The sequence below is a fragment of the Glandiceps talaboti genome, chromosome 8 (assembly GCF_964340395.1).
Source record: "Glandiceps talaboti chromosome 8, keGlaTala1.1, whole genome shotgun sequence".
Classification (NCBI taxonomy): domain Eukaryota; kingdom Metazoa; phylum Hemichordata; class Enteropneusta; family Spengelidae; genus Glandiceps; species Glandiceps talaboti.
This window is the reverse complement of record NC_135556.1, coordinates 5,990,882-5,996,891: the sequence shown is the minus strand read 5'-3', so window position 1 is coordinate 5,996,891 and position 6,010 is coordinate 5,990,882.

The window sequence follows — 6,010 nt, the reverse complement described above, 5'->3', positions numbered from 1 at the left end:
GCGTAAATTATGGTGAGAAACAGCGACACTGTCAGTGTTTGTAATATGAGAAGGTCACATGAAACCGATAAGGTCAAGTATGATGACGCTTCGTTCCATTAACCACTCTTATTACTAAACTGCTACACCTCCTAGCCTATATCTTTTACTGTCGTAGTAATCATGTAGTTGGAATACTCTATCGGATTACTCAAATTTGACAAATTTCCCTTTTGGTATCAATTGAAACAAGGTATGGTTCGAGTCAGAAATTCGTCTCAAATGATATTGCGTAAGAGTCGAAACCTTCATCTTGATATTCTCCACATTCTGTTTTAATTGAAATCATGTGATTTTAAACAGCAGAGTCGGTCAATGTAATCTTAAACTTAGTCCTCCAAAACGAATTCACTAAAAATACAGTTAAATGGTGTTGGTTAGGTGTTTCACGCTTGGGGCATTACAGCTAAAATGGTGTTGGTTTGGTATTTCACTCTTGGGGCATTACGTTTTTGACACAAAGATAGACATATTTCAAATTTAGACTAACAATAACAGAGACACAACAAACACAGCAGGATCCTTTGTCCACAGCAATCACATTGAACACTGATAACCATTGCTATTCTTTCACAGTGCAGTAAAATTGGCTTCTAATGAAAACATTACACATGGACTTGATGATTTTAATGGCTTCAATTATTTATTTTTTAACTGATAATGAACATTTCAACTTGACTACTTGTACATCCCCACTGTGTGCGACACCTGTGTAATTGTTTCTTTTGCAATAGAAGTCTGACTGTGTGTAAAAAAAACATAATGTTACATGAGTGAAACACCAAGCCTACATCATTTTAGCTGTAATTAAAAATATATAATGATGATTTATAAAAGAAAATACCGATACATCCATGTTGGTGTGACTTTTTTTACAACGTACGAACCCTCTACTTAATCTGTCATCCCGGTTTGAAAACACACTTTATCTGGACTGATACATGTAAATGGTCTGAACCATTCAAATTGAAGTTTCTATAGATTAATGGATATCTCACTATAGCGCCCACAGGGGAAAGCTAGTGTTTTACCGATGTTTTTACGTCCATCGTGGAGTGTATGTCTCTGTGACACTATACGAAAAGTCATATTTGTCCATGTCTTTCCACCGGGGTAAATCTTTAGCAGAGGATGTGTAATGTGGTGAGTATGAGACGAAGTGACACCTTTGACTTAATTTACCCTCGGTGATCTCTCCCTTGGGGGTTGTAGGCAGTCAAAAGTGTCACTTCGTCTCATACTACCCCTTGACAGAGATGGTAGTTAGGTGGGTCACAGGTTGGGTAAATTTGACTTTTCGTATAGTGTGAGTCTTTGTCTGTCTGTCTGTCTGTCTGTCTGTCTGTCTGTCTGTCTGTCTGTCTGTCTGTTTGTCTACCGATGACCTCAAATACCAACAGATAGATTTCAATAAATTTTGCTCAAATACGATGAGTATGGCTAGAACTGGTTGGATTTTTGGCCAAATCCGTTTATCGATTATCATTAACAGCATATTTTCGTTCATTTAAAAATGTGTTTAGTTATATTTCGATAGACTTCTCCACCATAAAAGAAAAGAAACGTGATTGAGGCATAGTTCTTAGGTTAAACAATATTAATTATAAGATCATGAATTTGTGGTTAAAATCCGTGCATACTAATTAAACTAATGTGCATCGTGTTAATAATGTGCATGTGTATCTGACGGTTTGTGTTAAAACTTGCATACTAATTAGATCTATTAGCATGTGTACGTTAGCATTTTTTAGTTTCCATGTGTTTCTGAAATCAAATTGACCTAAACTGAGTGATAATTGCTATAGGAATGCTCTGTCGGTTTATTACGATATGTTTATCAATTTTGATGATTTTTATTTATTTCAGAAGGCTTTGCCTACAAGAATTGTGACACTTTGTCATTGGTTGATCACATTTTGGGCAGATCAATGAGACTAATTAGCATTTTTGTTAATTGTTCTGGGTTTTTCACGAAGATAAGCTTTTGTAGCAAGAAACATTTTTACCAGGATACACATCCATTGGGAAAAATAAGCTGTTAAATTTGGGCAAGAATGAGTGCATACATTACATGTAATAGTATTCACTGTTTTGAAAGTAGCGACTGCGTATTTGACGACACCTGCGGAGCAGTTTCAGTAACTGTTACAATCCGTCTTTGAAAATGCCGACTAATCATTTTACTATGAACTACGGAGCATTTTCAGTTTTTCAATTTGGATAACTTCTAATCTACAGTATCCGTGTAATATAGATTTAACAGACATAAAGTCAATACAGACAAGCTTACGTCACTATATTTTGTGTTGGTTCAGTATATTTAAGACGAGTGATCAGAGGGGAATGGGGTTACGGTCCTCCATGCATGCCCTATATCAAACGTAGTGAAACCGCGCTGTGACCAATTAGCGTGCAAATCTCTCCAACCATGTTTTCGGAAACGCTTTTGAAAACTTAAGAGAAGAATTTACCACTTTCACGTGAACTTATAGTGATATATAACATAGGGATCATGTCGTAAGGTTGTCTGGGCTGTATTTAATGGCTTCAATGTAAGATGTAATTACTCCCCAAGAGTCTCGTATAGTCTTGCTGAATACATAATTTGGTTAAGCATTTCGAAGTGCACTGATCTATAGTAAATCTAACAAACACTTAACAACGTTACACTTTCCATATTTGCTTATTAAGAATTTAAAACCCACTTTAAAATCATTGAAGGTCTTTTGTAACGAATCTGGCAGGTATTGTGTTTGAGTGAACAGAATGTGGTCTCTCTTTTTGATCTACGTCATCAAGTTACCGAAAGGTAAATCTCCACCAATAAGCATGAAAGGGTTAATAACACGGAGGCTAATACTGGGTTGAAGAATGTTCCAAAACCATTTAAGAAAGCGGACCAGTCATTATTAAAGGTGTATGTGCAATGCGCTTTAGGTATATGGTGTTTGGGGCTTTCGGATTCCAAGTATATATCCATGCGTCTCTACACAAGTAGACGAGGAACAAAAAATGCATTCGACGTAGCAAACAGCTAATCGGACGAGCATGAAACTGTAGTGCCTGGCGTAAGTAGTCTGGATGCCAGTTGTGGTTTTTAACCACAGTCTGGTCAAAGTCCCTCGATCAGCACAGAAAGTTGTTCATCCAATCAGTGAACCCCAGCTGCTATAGTGACGGTAAACAGTGTATAAGTAGCATGTAGCATCCTGAGCTGACAAATATACCATATTTGGACATGACGGACTGTGTTATTGGTTAGAATTTTGTGATTGATTAACAAAGACATGATGTTAATGACTGTGTGGGTGACTGTGGATGAATGTGAAAGAGCAACGACTTTGACTAGACAGGTATAAATCGTAATGATACTGTATAGGAACTAGGCTAGGCGTAAGTGTGAGAGCGACGCTGAAATAATATACATACTTGATTTTAAAAGGAATAGATCATGTTAAATGACTCGGGAAGTAGTAAGTACGGTGGGGTAAGCATTTTAAAAAGGCATATAATGCAGGTAGTCTGGAAATTGTATACGTAATTAGTCAATATCGTTAACATCATTTAGAGAAAATTTAGAGACTTCAAAAAACAAACTAAAAAGAAATTCAGAAATGTATGATTGTTTGTTGAATTATTCTACACTGAATGTTAAAAAGTTTAGGAAACCATGAGGCTATTCTTTTCCCCTTCTGAGGGTATACACTTTTTGTTCCATGGTAGCCTGTGTTCCATCCAGTGTATCGTATATCTTCTTATATCATATAGTATATCATATATCAGACATAATGGCGAAAGTGTAAATGAAAACCAGAGCATCTTCCAAAAGTACGATATGTATGTAAAACAATTATCGTGTCCAATCGGTAGAACATTTGGTGAATTAAATGGCTTAGATTCGGTGTCTTGAAATGTCACTTTCGATAGAAATAATAGTGACATATTCTGGAAGTAATTTATGACTACAAGGTGTACACAGTAAGACAGGCATAATCAGCTAGACAGTGCAATAAACAAGTGATGTCTTTACAGTGCGTTAGTAGAAGAGAAATGTGTAGTTTTAGTGGAAATGACAAGAATTTCAAAAGAGTAATATATCACAGCAATGATCTTACTATTCCATCAGCATGGCTAGACCGATACCATTTACATAGTATTACACATCTCAAAATACATAGTAAAGAGATTATATTACAATGTTTGATTTCTAGACATGGAAACTCTTCCGAATTCGAGACGGTTTTTGCATAAGTACCTCCGCTTAATGTACATATAGTCTTCAGTTTAAAAATCTCCAATTGAACAGAAAGTAAGTGGCACAACAGTTAACCACGGCAGCATCTTCATATTTTGCTTTCATTTCCTCTTCTCTTCTCTCCTCCCCTTCACCCTCTTCTCCAGCCTCCCCTCTCCCCCGTCCTCTCCTTTCTACACAGATCTTTGCCTCTCTTCTCCTCATATCGAGTCCCTATCCCCTCCTCTACCCTACCTTCATCTCCTCTATATGTTCCAAGTACAATGGTTAATAATCAACCTGTAATGACATTTAATTCAGGAAATGACTATTAAAAATAAACCATGTTTCCAATATAATAATTCAAATACACATGTATACCATTTTATGCCATAAACCCATGCCAAATAAATACTTTTTTCTGGTTTAAGCCTCTCAGAGAAAAAAAGGAGGGCAAAGATATCCTTGTTGATGTCACAGATTACTATACAAGGCCACTAACAAGGTGACTCGGGTCCCTCTGACATTTATGGAAATGAAAGGACAAATCCATCAAAAAGTTTTCGGGTCAGATTGAATATTAAATGATTCCAGATGTGTCCTGCGGCTGATTGATGCTACAGACAGACGACTACATGCCACGTAAATATGAATGCAGTTGCATAATTTATTGAAAGTGAAGGCCATATTTCAATCTCGTTAAAGAAATGTCTTGACCTATCCAAATATTCTAATTATATATTTTTACGAACAGGTTAGAGTGTAATTGATGTGTATTTACTTTAGCCGGTGGTAAAGTTTAATATAACATGATCACATAATGCTCTTGACAAGTTGTTTATAAGCTATATATTCCTTTGAGATTCGACGGTAGGCGTATAAGGAAGGGATAACGAGCCATACGGGGAGCACGAGTACACATCTTAACGACAATAAAAGTGATAGAAAGAGTACTCATTGATAGGCAAATCACGTTCGATCTGAATGAGTATGGATCTAATATCATCACTAGCTGTTTTCAATTACACGTGATTGCAGGATGTAGCGCCAGTATTGGTGGGTCTCTAGCGCCGTCGATCACGAGCCACTCATTTCCCGAATACTGATACTGTAGCAGGGCCCAGTAAGCAAATCAATGCAAAGCAACGATGTTTGCGACCTTATGTATTCCAAGTTAATATTATTCAGTTCAGTGGTGGCGTCTTGTCAGTTTGCCAGGTCATTCTGCCGGGTTGGCATTGACGAGTATATTTTATGCTGCACCAAACTTTGTTTTACTGTAATAAGAAAAACGAGAGTAGTGGATGTAGGAATTCATCGATTTAGATGATAAGGGTAAGATACCTTCCTTTTACTTTTCAGCAAAGTTATGTATCATCATATATTAAGAATATAGAGTTCTTCGATTGTCACTCACAACAATCCTCTAAAAGGTTTGTGTACAGTGTCACAGGAAGGCTCGAGTTATACGACGTGCTCCAATAGTCGTGCCAGATAGGCGCCTAACTTTATATATTATATGCTGCTATTCGGTTCAGCAAATTGCTCTATTTTCAATCATCGAATTGCAACCAGTCCACAGGGATGAATTACATATGACTAAAGAGCCGCTATTTGTTTAAAATGCCACCACCACCACAACAGCCATGTTTAGTTGATATGTGAACACCTTATGCTACTTTTTACAGGGAAAGATCGAGGAGTTAGGAACTAGTGGAGTACGATCGAAGATTGCAA